The following is a 19,744-nucleotide window of genomic DNA, read 5'->3' on the forward strand; positions in this document are numbered from 1 at the left end:
GCCTTAGTCTGTGAAGTCTAACATGGGGAGGAGAGCTGGTTCAACCACATTTATTCATTTGAACACTGATTTTTCCTTCTACATACATTTCTCCTTTTTACAAGAGATAGAGCAGGTATTAGGTTTTGTTAGCATAGACCATTTTGATTTGACAGACTCCACTAAGGATGTATTATTTATTATTTGATGGTTGAGACTGCTCCCTCTGGCTTGCTCGCGTGCTCTGTTAAGTGCCAGCTGGTACTTTTGCCAATCAGGGTAACAAATATTGCTTGTCAGACTCCCTCCACATAATAATCTCCAGAAATGTGTGAGATTGTGTTTCACCGACAGATTTATGATTATATATTAATATGTCACACCACTTTTCCAGAAATGCATTAGAGAAAAATTATGCAAGTATTAGTACCGTACCGATGATAGGATTGTATTGTAATGTCACTGGATGTCTGTCCATGAGCACGAATAGTCAATCATTCTCGAATGTACTGGAGATACAACTAGAAACTATGTGTAACGCTTGACCTTGACCTGTTCTCGTTGCATTGTAGAGTTTAGAACGCCTTATTTAATGAAAACAAAGAAACATATTCTGTGTTGACAATTAATATATCTGGACAGTTCTGAGAGGTAGTTAAAAGCTACATTTGTACTGCATACATGCAACAGAATTCTGCCTGAACTGCTATTGTTTACTTTTGGAGGAAATGGCACCCGCTGCTTAACCAGTTTGCTTCATTGATCTGCATTTGAAACTTTCATCTGCTGCATACATTTTCCGAAAATTCCCACCTCTGTAAAGTACCTCTGGTGTGTATTGTTCTTTATGGAAAGGATTTTGCAAATGCAGGTACCATCAAGCAAGGGAAATGGTACTGGGGCTCGAGGTGTGATGTTAGACAATTGATGCAGAATGATGAAATGGGTTTGTATCCTCATGTGTGTCGTGGGCAGCATCTGGCGAGGAAGGAGTGACAAGGGACTACGATTGTTAAATGAGGTGTCCTTTTTATTTCAAGGAGGATGGATAGGCTCTAGGCTGCTAGGCCTGCTCTTTCCGCACGCCTCCACCTGCTGTTCATCTTCCTGGAAACAAAACGAAGGGAGTGAAATATTGTGAGTATATGTGGGGAACACTATTTCCCTATTACCAGCAGTGATTTGTAACGTAATGGTTCATGAGAACGGATGCTTTTGTACTCCCAGCAGAGTGGGGCCTGAACGCTACTATTAGTTATGTGCTCTGCTCTTTGAAGCAGTGTATGTGTGAAAGGCGCAGCTTTCTGCAGACTGCCGGAGCCTTTGAGGTCTGTCACGATCAGAACAAGGCCATAGTAGGATCAAATAATTGTTAGAGAGCTAAAACATATCCATGAAGAAATGTCCCACTCAAGCACTGCCTTGAATTTATTCTTGACAAAGTATACTTTGATGCACATGGGCACTGATGTAATGCAGATTCCACAGAGCATTTATGAAGTGTGAATTTTGAAGATGAAGCAGGTGAAGAGGAAGCAGGCAGCAACAATGGATATTTTCTAACACACATGAAACAATGTTTTAGCTTCAAAATTATGTAATGATCCAAATGCCTGAATAGAGGCCTTTTAACAATATGCTAATTCTATACTGATAATAATCACGGAAACCTCAAGAAGCCACGTAAGAAGCCACTTGTAAATAAATTCATTTTGAAGACACCAGTGTAGATTTCCTTCAAACTATTTAAACTAAGTTACTATACTATTCACCAAGAACATGGCTGTGCTACCTGTGCTTGCCAGATATTTTGGGCTATGTCTCCCATGATCCCTTAGTATTGACTATGCTGGCGAGGTCTAATGGGAGCTATAGTGCAAAACTTAAAGGTCTGCTAAAGGTTGCAGATCCTTGGTCTAGAATATCTCATATAAAGTTCTATATGGGAGCACACCATGTTTTTGCTCCTGGGAAAAAACACCACATTTCTTTTACCGATTTTATTTACTGCAAATTTGGGGAATTGCACTTCACCCTTCAGTTAATGCATTAACTGATAAGCCCTCCTTCTCCCTTTCTCCCTCATCTTTCGGAATCCATTTCTTACAAATCCAACATAAATGTACAGCGACTGCTGCATACTCCACTGTTGTACAAGTCAGGAAGCAACACACTCCCATCACTATAACAATCCACCCAATATTATTTATTTATTTATTTATTTGCATTTGTAGAGCGCACGTACAGCCCGGGGGCATCGTGGCGCTTGTTACAAGAGATTACAAGGAATTTTCAGTAGGCAGGTTACATATGACCAACAGGTCTCTTAGTTGCACGTAAATAATTCATAACAATTTTTCTTATGGAGGACATTCTGTGTAAGTGTCAAGTTCTGGAGGAGGGATAGACCGTGTTCCTGGGTGACCAGTTGAATCCCCTATCTGAAGTAGTGGTCGGTTTGCATATGCATATTTCTGGACAGGGGTGCCCTTGGATCATTTAACTGTGAGTGATAATAATATATATACCATTATTTCCACCAATCCTACAACACGTCAACCCCATTTGGCATGCACAGAGAACAATCAGAGCCACTCAAAAATCAGACCAAGCACTTTTATGATAACTGTTAACCAGGAGGGCACCCACACAAATATTTGATCAAATCAATAATCTTCAACCTCTCCACTTGTGTCCTTTTCCAAAGTTGTGTGGATTGTGTGCAGTGCATTTTCTGACTGAGATAAGCTTCTGCTCTCTGCATCAGTTTAGGGCACAAACGTGCACAAACTGCTTCCTATCTTCACAAACACATGCCTCCTTCCATCACTGTTATCATAGCTAACACATATCTGTTTTGCAGAGTGGTCAACCTAGCTGCCCTATACTCTTCCCTGATGGTATGTAACCCAATTTCCGTGCCATTGACTAACACCAGTAATTCATAGCGGGATATCTGCAACCCTTTGGCGTTTGCAGCAGTTTGGATGTTTGAGGCAAGAAGCGCTCTTAAAAACACTGCCTCTTTACTTAACAGGCGAAACTTCATAGGTGAAGCTGATAATCTATTTGCGGATTCCTGTGACCAATAATTATTACTGTGCCTGTGCCTCTGCAAGTTCCAGCACATTTTCAAGAGCAGGATGGTCAGACAACGGTCTGAGGTCCGAGTGAGGCACTACAAGCGTGGGGGAATGTAGGGTAACCAATGAACACAGTCCACCCCAGCATGGTGGGTGCTGGGTATAAGCTGGGTTGACATAGGCCCAATAATAATCCAGGAGAGCTGCTGTCCCTGCTCGCAGGCTCGAGGGCTCCATTGTTCTCTTGCATACATTGCTGCTGCTCATGTTGATGCTCCACTTGGAACTGAAACATAAGAATGATTGACAAATACTGTTACAATGTACATCTACTTTGTCAGAAAACCCCACCAATCCTTCTGCCCTACATCTAACCAACCCCTCCACCCACTTTCATTTTGCAAAACTGCATGCTGTATATTTTGCTGTTGTCTCGTTCTACACCAGGGCAATGCATGACCTGTTTCATTCTCACAGGACAGTGTGTGTTGTGTTAAACTGATAGTTCCCCCTTCTCGCAACCTTACTACCTCATCTTTTGTTTCTTCCTTTTCTGACATGTTTTTGAGTTTGATATAATTATACTCATGAAGAACATTGCCTTCTTCCCCCGACTCTACTTGGACTTTGTGTGCCTGGAATAGCCCACTAATTTAGTATAAAGCCAGGTGAACTAAACAGTGTGCTGTCTGTGCTGTTATTTCCTGGGGGATAAAGAGTTTGGGTGTGGCTGTCGCATGTGGGATAAGGGAGCAGACATAGCATGTGTCATTTGCCCTCTTTCTTCCCACTGCCCACATGTGGTTATACCACATGTTAACAGTGTCAGTGTGATGCTCTCCTCTACTACTGCCCTAAAACAATGCTGAAGTTCACACCACACTTTGCTTCTGATCACTTACATATTAACAGTTTTTGTTACATCTACACCAACGGTGGGGCGTGCCAACAAACCCCATTCTATTTCGAATAAAAGGAAAGGAAGAGAGAGAAAAAAGAATACAACAGCGGATCATAATACATAATTCTCAAATTTTCACATTCTTCCATGTCCCTTGTGCTGTGGGGTGGAACATAATTATTCTAACATAAATAGTCTGGCTTCCAGAAAAGACAAAATTATGTTAACAATGTAACAGACGGCTGGATTATAGTTATTTTTACCCCCTCCCCCCCTGTGTCTTCTCATGGAAGAGGGGTGTTGGCATTGTCCCTGTGGTTGGCCATAATATGGATCCATACCACCGGATCTCCACCTGCCATGAAAGGTCCCACAAAGTGAGGCTTGTTACATTTCCTTGTAAAGTTCTTATTGAAAATCTTCTCTCCTGGATACAGTGGTGGTTCCTGCTGTAGGGACTCTTCCTCTTGTGGTGTTGGAGATTCTGCTGACGATGCGGCCAGGCAGCTTTTGCAAGGTGCAACCTGTCTTGATATAAACTGTAAGGAATTGGTAAGTCCTTTGAGATACCCCCGAAACGTCTCCACCAAAACCTCAACAGAGCTGTGAGCATCCAACATTGTATGCATAGGAGTGAGTGGTGCTTGCAATCTCCTGCCTGTAACAGTCTTGTGCAGAAGGAGGTGGTAATCAGATCCATGCTGGTAATGCTGTCAAACAATGCAAGCGGCAAGCTGTACAGACACCTCTTTGCAAGGCGTTCTTTAAGCAACATGTTGAGGCGCTCTACTACTCCATTGGTCTCAGGGTGGTAAGTAGAGTATAATTTGTGTTTCATGACCAATAGGGAAGTTATCTCTTTGAAAAGGTTGTTGTAAAAATGTAGGACCTCAACACCTCACAAACACCCCACCAAGGGAAAACATCATGCATTAGAAATGTAGCTGCTGCTTTGCCATCAGCATGGGCACAGGGTCCTGCCACAAGCCAACGGAATGGGCACACCACAACAATCAAATAGCGAAAGCTGCTACACCTGGTAATCATATGTTATGTTATTTGGCATTTATATAGTGCTCTACATATCTGGTATGCCCTCAATGTGCTAGTGGGTTGAACACCCTTTGGGGAGCATAGTACAGGTCAGTCGAGAGAGCAGGTTTTCATAGGGTGCATAGGTGCACTGATTATGTGCGAAGCTAATGTGATTGCCTGATGGTAGCTGCATCCTAGCATTAGGTGTGGTGGTATTGAGATCAGTTGAATGTGTGTAGTCTGGAGTTTGGTCACTGACACTGGATTCTTTCTGCATAAGGCCTGTGTAGGACGCTTATCTATGCAGCTAGGCCGATTATTCGTGGGCTATAGCTGCGTTCTAGCAGCATGTTGAGGTGTTCATGGAGTATTGTTCGTATGTGAGCAGCTAGGCCAAAGTGATTGAGGGGTGCACTCTATTGTGTTTTGGTGTAGAGAGTGAGCATAGTGATAGGAGAGGTGAGTTCCTGGAGTGGAGGTTTTTTTCTTACAAGCTGTAAGAGTATTTAGCATTTTGTTTCATGCAGCACCACTGCATGGGTTTGGTGCATTGCTATAATGTGGTACAGCAAGGCATGTGTTGCCAGTGTGACATGGACATGTAAATGAAAACAGGCTATTCAGTCAAAAACGATTTCTACATATAAAATGCAAATATGTTTTTTTCACAGTCAAAAGCATATTTTTTTTCTCACCTGAAATTCCTCTGTTGCAGGAGACACATTTGAGGATTAATGAACTAACCTCATTAACAATACTAACGATTCTAACTCATTAATAATATAATGTGTTCTCCAGTGCAAAATGAGATGGAAAAAGACAGGCTCTGAAAGTCATTTTAAACGTGCATCCAGATTTTTTTTCTTTGCTTCTATCTGTGCTCTGTCCACAGTATTTGCAGGAAGCAAAGACTTGAATAAGCAGGAAATCAGTTTGGTTACAGTTGCAATTGTATGAGCCAAGCCATTGTTAAAGAGAAGGAGGGTAGGACATTATAGAATTTCATTGGTTGAACTCGTTTGGCAGGCTGTAACAGAGCTTTGCTAATGAATCTCGGGGAAGAAGAGAGGAGAAGACATTTTACACAGCTGGGAGAAAGACCTGGCTGGTGGCTGGGGATTTTCCTGATTGAAAAAGCAGATCCCAGTGCACTGCTTCAGAGACTGGGAATTCCAGTCAATAAGCCCCGGTTTGAGTGACGGCAGATGCTCATCCTTGTTGGGGTGATTTTAGAAGAATTCATTGAACCACTTCCAGAAGGCGACCAGCCGACAAATTTCACATGCTGGACAGGCCTGGTAATTATATTACAGAGTGTGGGGGCAGTGCGTATGTGTGTGAAACTATTCAGTCAGCATGGAAGAGGGAACTCCAGTGTTTTATCATCAGGTTTAATGTTGCAAATTGAATATGTTCTCGCCGCTCTCTTCTCATTTTGTTACAGATAAGGTTGTTACTGTGCAATTTCCATTTATTTCTGTAAAAAGAGTAAGATCGTGTTGAAATGCAATTCTTTATAATACACAAACAAATATCTGAAAGCAGACGGATAGTGTGTTTTATTTTTCTCTTTTATTTGTGAAGCTACCATTACAGTACTGATAATATGGGGAGAGGTTTACACAGTGCAATTGTCATTTTTAAGCTCGCTAAAAATAAGACTTAGCGGTAGCTGTGTGCATGATTCCATTCAGTATATAAGTGTATGTTTTCTGAACGGAACATAATAATAACATAATGAAACAGATTGCTGCTGGAGGTACATGAGTCAGCAGAAAGAGAGGCCCTGGACATAGTTTTCCGATGTAGATAAGTTGGTGATGAATACCACATGTTAGCTCGCTGCCGTAGATAAGTCAGTGAGGACAGCCCATGGTGGCACTCCAATTGAAAATGTGGTGTTTCTGAAATGTAAGCTTGAGGCCTCTCTAGTGATCACACGAACAAACTAAGCAAAAATAAGGGGTTCTGGATATACAAAAGAATTATGCTCACCAGAAATACCACCAATAACGCAATAACGCATACCAACATAACGTATACCGCTAAATGTATCAGTGTGCTGAAATAATGTATGTATACTGTAGTACTATATACCAAATCTAATCTGAATGCAAAGAGTGATTATTACTGAATTATTTTCATTTTGGTGGTAAGAAAATACCGCTAGGCCCCAAATCTATACAAAATACCCTACATATTTATGGTGCGTTACAGGCCGGGAAAGTGATCATAGAGCACCTACTGGGCGTGGCAAGTGTGTCTCACACTGTCATCTGTACATTAAAGGGAACCCATTTCATAATAACAGTGTGTCAACAAAACGAATTTCAGAATGTCACAAAGGGAAACCACATTCTCAGACCTAGTGCAATATTTAGAGGCAAAGTTGTTTGCACATGGGACGTGGTCATCAAACAGTACCTCAGAATGGCATGACTGCATTCAGGGTGAGGTGCAGAAAGAAAAACTAGACAATATTTTTGCAGAAGGCAGCATAATTCAGGTCTGCCTTACAAGGTTATTGAATGCAGCCGATAAAAGTGCAGAGAAAGACTGTTTAATACGGTTATGTGCCAAAATATGGTTATTTTGAACAGGTCCCTGCGAATGCAAGAAAATGATACCCTGCTAATTAACAGGTTAAAGACTGACTTAGATGGGGCAAGTAAAAAAGAGGAGATGTTAAGAACAGAATTAGAAGGATGTAAGAAAGACATGCAATTAAAATGCAGAGATTTTGATATTCAGTTGTCCAAAAGCAAGGAACAGTTTGAAGACAGTGAGCAAGAATTGGTACACTTAAAAGCCTTAGTGGATCACATTAGACAGGATAAAGATGAGATTGTTTGAGAAATGCAGATTTTACAAAAAGAAAATTTTGAAAAAGAAAGTGATCTCCAAGGTGAAGAGCAAGAAATGGTTAAAATGATTCAAGAAAGAGACAAGAGAAAGAAAGAATTCAATGAATGCCAAATGCAAATGTGCGACATGCAGGAGGTAATAAATAAAATGATTGATGAAAATAACTATCTGCAAAATAAAGCACGCAGGCTCCTTAAAAAGTGCAAAGACTTAGAACAACAAATGTGCATTCCCAGGTCCCAGGAGAGGCGGCAGTGTACTACATTCAATGGAGTGGAGGTGAATTCTAGTTCTGCCCAAAGAGCTAGTGCTCCAGTGACTGGGCCGGTGGCTGAACTTGGTTGCAGCGCCCTTGGGGGATTTCATACTCCCATTGGGGGAAGCCACCAATCTCATACACCTGGAACCAGGATTGAGTCACCAAGTAGTGCAATTCCATGCATTGCAACAAGTAGCCCCATAAAAATAATGAAATCTATTAAAGCTCTGATCAAACCATTTAAAAAAGGAGGGGAATGCTGCATTGAGGATCACTTAGAAGTGGTTCATGACATTTTTAAAGCACTCCAGATACCTAAGGAACAGTACAGACAATATTTCCATTTAACTTTAGATGCTCCGACGGCCAGCATCATAAGGGGATTAAATGAACAGCAGAATATGACATAGGTGGAGTTTGAAAAAGAAATTAGGCGTAATTTTTCCCCTGTCCAGTCATTACAGGAGGCAAAGAAAGTTGCTTACACACTTACTGCTGGGCCTAATACATCCCCTCGCCAGTTTTTACAAGACTTAAAAAGAGCATTTTCTCGCTTTGATGTATCTTTTGACCCCAATTCTAATGAATTTAAAACTGCCTTTGATCATGACATGTCCCTTGAGTGGATTGTGCATCAAAGCACAAAACTATATGAGGTACTCTATTGTCAGGGTAGAGAAAGTGATAAAATGAAAGATACTATACCTAAATCTAAAGAACCCTCAGCAACAGTGATGGAAATCAGGTCAGCCAAAATGTCCCTTGAGTCTGCTCAAAGTCCAGGTAAAAATAATTTGGCACCTGAACAAAGGGTTAATCAACAAAGGTCATCACACTCTGCACCAATGTTTCAATCGCATGATCCTAGTAATAGGGAGAGCTACATCAGTCCTAGGTATTTAGGAGATAGGCCCCGGGCAGGCTATCTGACTGATATGTCAGGTATGAACTATAATCAGAGACAAAATCAAGATCAAAGACATGATGGTCCCTACCAGACATTGGGGACACAGAGCAAATTTGATCCCAACACCATGATATATTGTAATCAAGATAGACCCCGATATGTGGATCGATTTGCTGATAATGGGAATCAACATAGGGGCCAGTACCCACAACATGAGAGACAGGACATGAGACAGAACATGAATTATACTCCACGTCAGTACAATGATTCCCCACCAGGGGACTACAACCAAAGGATGGGTGCACCCCGCTCCCCTCCACAAATGAATCAAGAGTTCAGAAACTATCCCAATAGAAATCACTGACCTGAGAGGTATCAGAATAGATCCAATCAGGGAGAAAGCAACCAATATCGATCTAGGCCACAGAGGGAGGATTCTAGAGAGATGGAAAGGTTCCAGTGCCTTGAGGCCAAAGTGAAAATGTTAGTTGAACAAATAGGGAAGCTTTGTACAGCACAAAAACAGTAATCAAAGGAGGGGGCTGATGGCCATAGCGATGACCGGGGGGCGTCTTCTGAAAAGTGACTAAGTACTTATGATACCTACAGAGCCGAAAAGACAGATTGCTCTGATGTAATTTCGCATAATGACTCTGAGAAGTCTAATGATTGAAAAGTGAAAATGCCAGTAAATGAACATGTAACAGAAAGTGCAAATACTTCGAAAAGGGAGGTACGGTTTAACCTAGAGCTAAATCAAACATTGGAGATTTGTACAAATGAAATAAGAAAACCTGAAACTCCAAGAGAACAGAGACAGATTTAAAAAAATGACTCATGCATGGGGAATACCAGTAAACAGGGAGTAAGTGGGGATTGATTTCTTCCCTGGGCAGTCAAAACAATGACAAAACACAGGCAGAAAAAGGAAATACTTCAAAGGAGGGTACATGCCAATCACCTGAAGAATTCTTTGAGCCACATATTTTTGAAGAGGCTGAAAGGGCTGGTACCACACTAAATGATCACAAATGCACAGAATTAAACAATGAAAGATTGCTGAATGATGTTGTTACACATGTTCAGTTGGAGGGTTTTAATGTGGCCTCTGATGATACCTGGATGGATAGGCGAACAGTGACCACACTCCAAAAAACCTCTGAACATGGAGAAATGAATAAATTCTCTCGCGCAGAAATGTGAAAAGTGAAAAAGGCCTGAGAAAGGTGAGTCCTGAAATCAATAAGAATTCACACTTCTTATGTGTATTAGAGGAAGTTGAGGACAGGTATTATGCTCCCATCACTGTAGAAGAAAAATGCCAAACATTTGCAATGATTGACAATTGCGCACAGGCCACAATTATGTCCAAGGAGCTGGTAAAGAGTATCAATGAAGGAAGATCCCCACAGAATCAGATCACAGTGATGGAAAATCAAGGTCCAGTGCATAACTTTAATGGGGAGGAGGTGCCCATCATAGGTGTAACTGAGGTTGACATAAAAATAGGAAAACACAGAATGAAACAAGAGGTATTGATCACATCTATTTGTGAAATTCCATTTCTGATGGGGACAGATTGCCTGAAAAGATTGTCTCCTCTCATAGATGGGGTGAATGGAGTGCTGTGGTCCTTAACCAAAAAACCATTGAGACCTAAGAAACTAAAATCACAAAACAGCAACATAAATGAATGTCACACTGTTGCCAAAACAAATGATGCTGTGGAGGTATAACTCCAGAATAGTTGCATACCTAGTGTCACTGTTATATTAATGTGTCAAGACAAAATGCAGAGCGACAATGAAAAACTACCTGTACAAATATACTTGGACCCAAGGAAAAATTGGCAGACAGCCATAGATGAGCACACATTACGTTTTTATTTAAAAGAAAAGATATGCAAACAAAATATGACTCCTAAAGCAGATTCAGAAAAACACATTACCACTCTTGCTGAAATACACATGGAAGATGAGCAACCATGGGTTCATGTTGGTATAAATGGCTGTTTTAAAACAATAAAAGCCACTTTAGCACTTGAACAGGAGAGGAGCTTCATTAATGAGAAATTGTTGCAAAAAATAATGGAGAGGGAGGAAATCCCGAAATGTAGGATTAAAAACCAATATGTTTCTGGGTTGGACAGTCCAGACTTTGAAAACCGAATTGCAGGCAGATGCATGCTTAAAATTAGCATTGGGCAGAAAACAATTTATCATAATGTATGGATAGTTAGTGGAGCACAAAATTATTTTTACATGGGCAATGACATCATGCACAGAATGTGTATGGTGTTAGATTTCCTTAATCAAAAAATATGGTCACGTCTAGGTGGGCCGGCACCTGAATTTGAAGACAAAAGAAGGGCTTATCATTGTGCACAACTGGTTCCTTATGCAATCGAACTACAAATGAGGAAAGATACTATTATTCCTGCATTTAAAAAACAGTTTGCAATAACACTGAAATGCAAAAATGGACAGCGGATGAAAGAATCTGATGCATTTGTGTGCCTGAATGAATCCATAAAACAGCAAGGCCTGGATTATGAATACATTCCATTGGTAGATATTGATGAAGGGCCTGTAAGAATTATGGTAAATAATAAGGGTTGTCAAGATATTCACTTAGAGGAAAACTCCCCATTAGGAATGGCCATACAAAAATCACATTATACTGCAGATCTAAATAACTTGGTGATTGGAAATATCCCGATAAGTATTTAGATGCCAAGGGTGAGTAGCCAGAATACCTGGACTCTCAGCCCAAAGGAATATTTAAAATTCATTCTGTGTACCCTTATGATTCAAGTGAGACAGTGTGCTGTTATCAAGAGAGTTGTATAACATTTGATTAAAGTGCAAATGAAATGGTAAATCAGCCCCTTGAAATGGAAGCTGACATGACAAAATATTTAAAAGTGACAGCTTTAAAAAGAGACACAGCCACACAGCTAGGGGAAAGCACCAAGATTCCACTACCAGAACATTTTCCGGAATTTTCCAAAATGGTAGAAGAGCAGATGTCCTTAGCAGATGCATGTGACAACGATGAGGATAGAAACAAATTGAGGAAGATATTTATGGAATTTAAAGATGTATTTGCAAAAGATGCCTATGATTGCGGGTTAACTAATTTACATGTGGCCACACTTCCGGAAGGGTGTAGCAGAAGTCCAGTATTTGTACGCCAGTATAGACTACCGCTGGCATGTTTAGAATCATTGGCAGAGATTATTAAAAATTTAGAATCGCGAGGAATCATCATGCCTATCCATAGCACATCCAAAACGCCCATTTTAGGTGTGTTAAAACCAAATGGTCAATGGCGGCTTTGTGCAGATTTGAGGGAGTTAAATAAAAGAGTACCAGTGTCCAGATGGCCACTGCCATTCATTGATCAGGGCCTAGCTCAAGTACATGGTTCAAAAGTGTTTACCACATTAGATCTCACCTCTGGATATTGGTGCGTGCCATTGGTAGAGGAGATACAGAATTTATTTTCCTTTACATTTGACAGGACTCAATACGCATGGGTTAGAACTAATTCAGGTACGTTAATATTGGGAGTGAATTTGGAATATTTTTGAGGAAGGCCATGCCTGATGCAGCGGAAAGAGGAACCATAGTTTATGTGGATGATGTCCTGATAAAAAATGAAAGCTTAAAAAAACATTTTTATGAAATAAGGCATGTGCTTGGCCAATTGCAGAAAGCAGGCACCAAAGTGTCTTTACAAAAAGCACAATGGTGCAGGAAAAAAGTGAATTTTCTAGGCCATGAAGTAACTGAACATGGACTAAATCCACAAAAGAAGAAAATAGAGGCCATACAAAAACTAAAAGACCCTAAAAATGTGAAAGGGGTGAAAAGTGTATTAGGAATGACAGGCTATAACAGAAAGTTCATTGAAAATTATGCTGAAATCACACAACCATTGACTAAACTGCTAAAACTAAATACGGCCTGGATATGGGAGAAAGAGCAGTCTGAGGCAGTAGCCAAATTGAAGGAATGTCTTGTAACGGCACCATGTTTAGCATACCCCATAAAGGATAGAGATTTCTTTATAGAAATAGGTTTCTCTGAACATTGTATGTTATCACAAAAACATGATGTGAATCACAAAACCATTGCCTATGCAAGTAAGGCATTTTACCAAGTTGAAATGAAATTCAATGAATGTGAAAAGGCCGTATTAACCACTGTGTGGGCGCTACAACATTTCCGCCCTATTGTTCAGGGAGAAAAGGTGATTATTGATAAAAATGACAATTGCACTGTCTAAACCTCTCCCCATATTATCAGTACTGTAATGGTAGATGCACAAATAAAAGAGAAAATTAAACACACTATCCGTCTGCTTTCAGATATTTTTTGTGTATTATAAAAAATTTAATTTCAACATGATCTTACTCTTTTTACAGAAATAAATGGAAATTGCACAGTAACAACCTTATCTGTAACAAAATGAGAAGAGAGTGGCGAGAACATATTCAATTCGCAACATTAGACATGCTGATAAAACACTGGAGTTCCCTCTTCCACGCAGACTGAATAGTTTCGCACACATACACACTGCCCCCACACTCTGTAATATAATTGCCAGGCCTGTCCAGCATGTGAAATTCGTAGGCTGGTAACCTTCTGGAAGTGGTTCAATGAATTCTTCTTAAATCACCCCAGCAAGGACGAGCATCTGCCGTCACTCAAACCAGGGCTTATTGACTGGAATTCCCAGTCTCTGCAGCAGTGCACTGGGATCTGCTTTTTCAATCAGGAAAATCCCCAGCCACCAGCCAGGTCTTACTCCCAGCTGTGTAAAATGTCTTTTCCTCTCTTCTTCCCCGAGATTCAGTAGCAAAGCTCTGTTACAGCCTGCCAAACGAGTTCAACCAATGAAATTCTATCATGTCCTACCCTCCTTCTCTTTAACAATGGCTTGGCTTATACAATTGCAACTGTAACCAAACTGATCTCCTGCTTATTCGAGTCTTTGCTTTCTGCAAATACTGTGGACAGAGCACAGATAGAAGCAAAGAAAAAAAAATGTGGATGCCCGTTTAAAATGACTTTCAGAGCCTGTCATTTTCCATCTCATTTCGCACTGGAGAACACATTATATTATTAATGAGTTAGAATCGTTAGTATTGTTAATGAGGTTAGTTCATTAATCCTCAAATGTGTCTCCTGCAACAGAGGAATTTCAGGTGGAGAAAAAAAAATATGCTTTTAACTGTGAAAAAAAATCATTTGCATTTTAGATGTAGAAACCGTTTTTGACTGAATAGCCTGTTTTCATTTACATGTCCATGTCACACTGGCAACACATGCCTTGCTGTACCGCATTATAGCAATGCACCAAACCCATGCAGTGATGCTGCATAAAAATAATGCTAAGTACTCTTACATACTCCCTCCTTTTTTCTGAGAATTTGGCAGTCCAAGCCATAATTAGAGGAAAATCAACTTGCTCCCTTCCTTCTTTTAGAATGTAGCAATCCAACAAAAGGAATATTCACATGCAAAAACGAAAAACTTGAAAAAACAACTATCCAATCAACATAATATCAAAATTCATCTTTGGGTCCATATGTTCCTTCCCAATGGGAGTGTCCATAGTCCAGTGCTTCAATTTTATACTTGAAGTCAATCAAAAACAATAAGATAAAACAAATAACTAAAACAAAGAATTAACATAACAGATTAAAATAATTAATTAACATAATAAATACGTGGCACTCCATACGCCAGGACACTTGTCTGCCTCTGATATGTCCCGACCAGCAATGTCACATCATTTGGTTCATTCGGGTGTTCTTCCATCTTGGTACTCTTGGATCCTTTTTTATAGAAGTCATCTTTTCTTTGGCATTCCGGTTATTTTGTCTTCACCTCCACCCGGAGGCAGGCATCATTCGATCTTCATCCAGGGGACTCCAGGACTCCATCGTCTCCCTTGACCTCCGGTACAAATATGTTAATATTCTAAATCAAATAGAAAAGAAACAGATTAAGTATATAGCACAATACTAACTTCACCCTTTTGCCAACAATAAAACATGCTTTGTAAAACATTTCACCCTTTTTCTTTCGACCTTCTGAAATTAAGCACAGGTTATAAAGAACAAGCATACATAAAACAACATTCAATATTTAATGCATTTTCATTCTGCACACCGACTCCATAAACTTCAGCTTCTTTTTTATATTATATATATATTTACATATATTACAGTGTTTATGTGCCATTATAATCAACCATCTTTATTTAGCTTCTCTGTCACTGCCTCCTGACTGTACCCATTTATTTTACCTTTTTGTGTTCAAGGGACTTTATCTGTTTCTACACGCTCCAGATTTTTTATCTCATGTCTTCGATGACATGGCTTGATTTGGTTTACATGCACAAATTGTTCTGTTGCTGTTTCACCTTCAGTCTTTAAAAATGTGTAATCTACAGGAGAGACTTTATCTATAATTTGGAATGGCTCCTGCCAGGCTGCTAGGAATTCGTAATTTTTCTGTTTACTTTTTCCAAAATGGAATTTATACACCTGATCCCCTACACAATATTCCTTTACTGTTTACTTTTTTATCATAATATGTTTTAGCACCGTCAGCAGCCCTTTCCAGATATCTCTGTACGAAAGCAAATGCATGTTGTAAATGCTTCCTCAGCTCATCAATGTATTCATGTACTGTAGATGCGCTTAGAAGTGTTTGCTCATGTGTTCTGTATAGCAGGTGTTGCGGCAACACCATTTTCCTACCTGTCAAGACCGCATATGGGCTAATACCTGTTTCTTTGGCAGGAGCTGATCTGATTGCCATCAAAACCAAAGGTAAACGTAAATCCCAGCTGGAACCTGCTTCAGCTACAAATTTCTTTAAAATGTCCACAACAGACCTATTACCCCATTCAACTCCACCTGAAGAAACCGCCCGATATGTGCGATATGTAGTTTCCTTTTCACACCCAGTATTTGCCATACCTTGCTCATTAGAGCACTTGTGAAATGACTTCCTCTGTCTGACTCAATTCTTTGTGGCAACCCAAACCTTGAGAACACATGATTCACTAGCAATGTGGCTGCTGTTTGCAGACTACTATTTGGTGCAGGAATACATTCAATCCACTTCGACATCAAACATACCACGCTCAAAATATAACGGTTTCCTCTGCTCGACCTTTTTAAAGGCCCTACATAGTCTATTTGCAAATCTGACCATGGAAGGGTTAGGCCTCTTTTCATTAGTGGATCTCTGTGCATTGGTGAAGCAGGTTTAATTGGGCACATACTAGACATCCTCTAGTATACAATTCCACATCTTGGGACATATGTGGCCAATAGGCATAATCTTTTAATGTTTTTTGTGAACCTCTGTGGCCTGCAGTTATGGCATCATGTGCATGTTGTAGCAATAGCCCTCTGAATGAAAGGGGTACCACCCATTGTATCTGTCCTGTTATGGACTCTCTAACCATGAGTCCATCCTGTAGTCTAATTCATTTTTTATTCTTTAATAGCACCCTCAATTCCTCTTTTCCCACACAATCATCTTCTGTTAAAGGGTTTTGTCCAGGATCTATCAAATGGTTATAATAGATTCCCAAAATTCGATCATTCTTTTGTGCCTCGATCAAATCTTGGTCTGGAGTGTTGTAACTCCATTGTACCACTGATTGTTCTGTCTCCTTTGGTGCTTTAGAATGTGTTACTGCATCAATCTGTATTTCACCCAGTAAATGTTCAATAGGTAGCAATTCTCCCATCACAGCCCCAATTTTAGCCAGGTGGTCTGCCTTATCATTCCCCTCTTTATCCTCTCCTGGAGTTTTTAAATGCCCACACATTTTTCTCCAGTATATTGTCAAATTATTTTCTGACACTAATTTGTCTATGGCTTGTATCATTTTTCCATGTTTAAGTGGCTTTTTGTTGTATGTAATCATGCCTCTCGCTTTCCAGCTAGGTAGATATTCATCAAAGCTGTTTCGCGCATAGTCAGAATCAGTCACCAGGACAATTTCACTGAATTTATTATCAATTGCAGTAGCAATTGCTTTAAAAATGGCTGTCAACGCTACTTGACTGCTCCTAGCTCCAATTCTCATCCCTATGCTGGGGATACCTTCACATTTCAACCAGACATTTCCTATTCCTGACACTAATTGTTTATTACTGTCATTTTCAATGTGAAAAGCACAACCATCGACATATACCGTTGGCAAGTCCTTGCATGTTTTTTCATCAAAAGCTTTGTGTGGTGATTGTTCAAACTCCTATAAATTAGGTTCTATTTCCATTTCGTTTGATGCTTGTTCAGCTGCACAGTCGTGTAAATCTGCTAAACTTTGAGCAATTGGGCTCTTTTTATTTTGGCCATATCTCACTTCTACAGGAAAACCTTGTAATGCTAGCGTCCATGAAGTGATTCTGGACTGCGCTAGATTGCCTGACCTAATTCCTTTACTCTCCAAGAATTGCAAAGGTTGATGATTTGTTTCAATAATCACCTTTTCTCCTTGAACAATGGGGCGTAAATGTTGTAGTGCCCACACAGTGGTTAATAGGGCCTTTTCACATTCATTGAATTTCATTTCAACTTGGGAAAATGCTCTACTTGCATAGGCAGTGGTTTTGTGATTCACATCATGTTTTTGTGATAACACTGCTGACATACAATGTTCAGAGAAACCTATTTCTATAAAGAAATCCCTGTCCTTTATGGGATATGCTAAACATGGTGCCTTTACAAGACATTCCTTCAATTTGTCTACTGCCTCAGACTGCTCTTTCTCCCATTTCCAGGGCGTATTTAGTTTTAGCAGTTTAGAAAATGGTTGAGTGATTTCAGCATAATTTTCAATGAACTTTCTTTTATAGCCTGTCATTCCTAATAAACTTTTCACCCCTTTTACATTTTTAGGGTCTTTTAGTTTTTGTATGGCCTCTATTTTCTTCTTTTGTGGATTTAGTTCATGTTCAGTTACTTCACGGCCTAGAAAATTCACTTTTTTCTTGCATCATTCTGCTTTTTCTAAAGACACTTTGGCACCTGCTTTCTGCAATTGGCCAAGCACATGCCTTATTTCATCAAAATGGTTTTTTAAGCTTTCATTTTTTATCAGGACATCATCCACATAAACTATGGTTCCTCTTTCCGCTGCATCAGGCATGGCCTTCCTCAAAAATATTCCAAATTCACTCCCATTATTAACGTACCCAAACAGAGTTCTAACCCATGCGTATTGAGTCCTGTCAAATGTAAATGAAAATAAATTCTGTATCTCCTCTGCCAATGGCACGCACCAATATCCAGAGGTGAGAGCTAATGTGGTTAACACTTTTGAACCATGTACCTGAGCTAGGCCCTGATCAATGAATGACAGTGGCCATCTGGACACTGGTACTCTTTTATTTAACTCCCTCAAATCTGCACAATGCCGCCATTGGCCATTTGGCTTTAACACACCTAAAATGGGCGTGTTGGATGTGCTATGGATAGGCCTGATGATTCCTCGCGACTCTACATTTTTAATAATCTCTGCCAATGATTCTAAACATGCCAGCGGTAGTCTATACTGGCGTACAAATACTGGACTTCTGCTACACCCTTCCGGAAGTGTGGCCACATGTAAATTAGTTAACCCGCAATCATAGGCATCTTTTGCAAATACATCTTTAAATTCCATAAATATCTTCCTCAATTCTTTCTATCCTCATCGTTGTCACACACATCCGCTAAGGAGATCTGCTCTTCTACCATTTTGGAAAATTCCAGAAAATGTTCTGGTAGTGGAATCTTGGTGCTTTCCTCTAGCTGTGTGGCTGTCTCTTTGTAAAGCTGCCACTTTTAAATGTTTTGTCATGTCAGCTTCCATTTCAATGGGCTGATTTTCCATTTCATTTCCACTTAAATCAAATGTTATACAACTCTCTTGATAACAGCACACTGTCTCACTTGAATCATAAGGGTACACAAAATTAATTTTTAATATTCCTTTAGGCTGAAAGTCCAGGTATTCTGGCAACTCACCCTTGCATCTGTATACTTTTCAGGGATATTAGTTATCTGCAGTATTATGTTATTTTTGTATGGCCATTCCTAATGGGGAGTTTTCCTCTAAGTGAATATCTTGGGGTATAGCTGCGTTCTAGCAGCATGTTGAGTTGTTCATGGAGTATTGTTCGTATGTGAGCAGCTAGGCCAAAGTGCTTGAGGGATGTAGCTGCACTCTATTGTGTTTTGGTGTAGAGAGTGTGCATAGTGATAGGAGAAGTGAGTTCCTGCAGTGGAGGTTTTTTCTTACAAGCCCACTATTCTGGATTTCAATTACGGGTTTGCGATTGCTCCATTTAGAGTGACCTTATTGGTGACTTAATACTTGCTTTCAGTGTCATTGCTTGGTATCTCATTGAATATTTGTCAGCAGGTCTCCACAGCATTTGATGGTCTTAATCAACTTTATGGAGAGCCAGGTTTTTATATCTACAAAGTCAATATATAAATGTCAGAATGTCCCTGAGGGGTGTGGCAGGGTTGTTTTTTTCTTCTTTTGAGTGTTTGTCTGTCCGTGCACTGCTAGCAGGTCACACAGTTGTTGATGAATTCCACCACATGTTCTGGTAAATTTTGAACAAACCACTCTTCCTGAAGCTCTGCTGCAATACACTCTTTGGATATGTGTGCTGGGTAATGCAATTC

The sequence above is a fragment of the Ambystoma mexicanum genome, chromosome 5q (genome assembly GCF_040938575.1).
Source record: "Ambystoma mexicanum isolate Mex_15411 chromosome 5q, UKY_AmexF1_1, whole genome shotgun sequence".
Taxonomy (NCBI): domain Eukaryota; kingdom Metazoa; phylum Chordata; class Amphibia; order Caudata; family Ambystomatidae; genus Ambystoma; species Ambystoma mexicanum.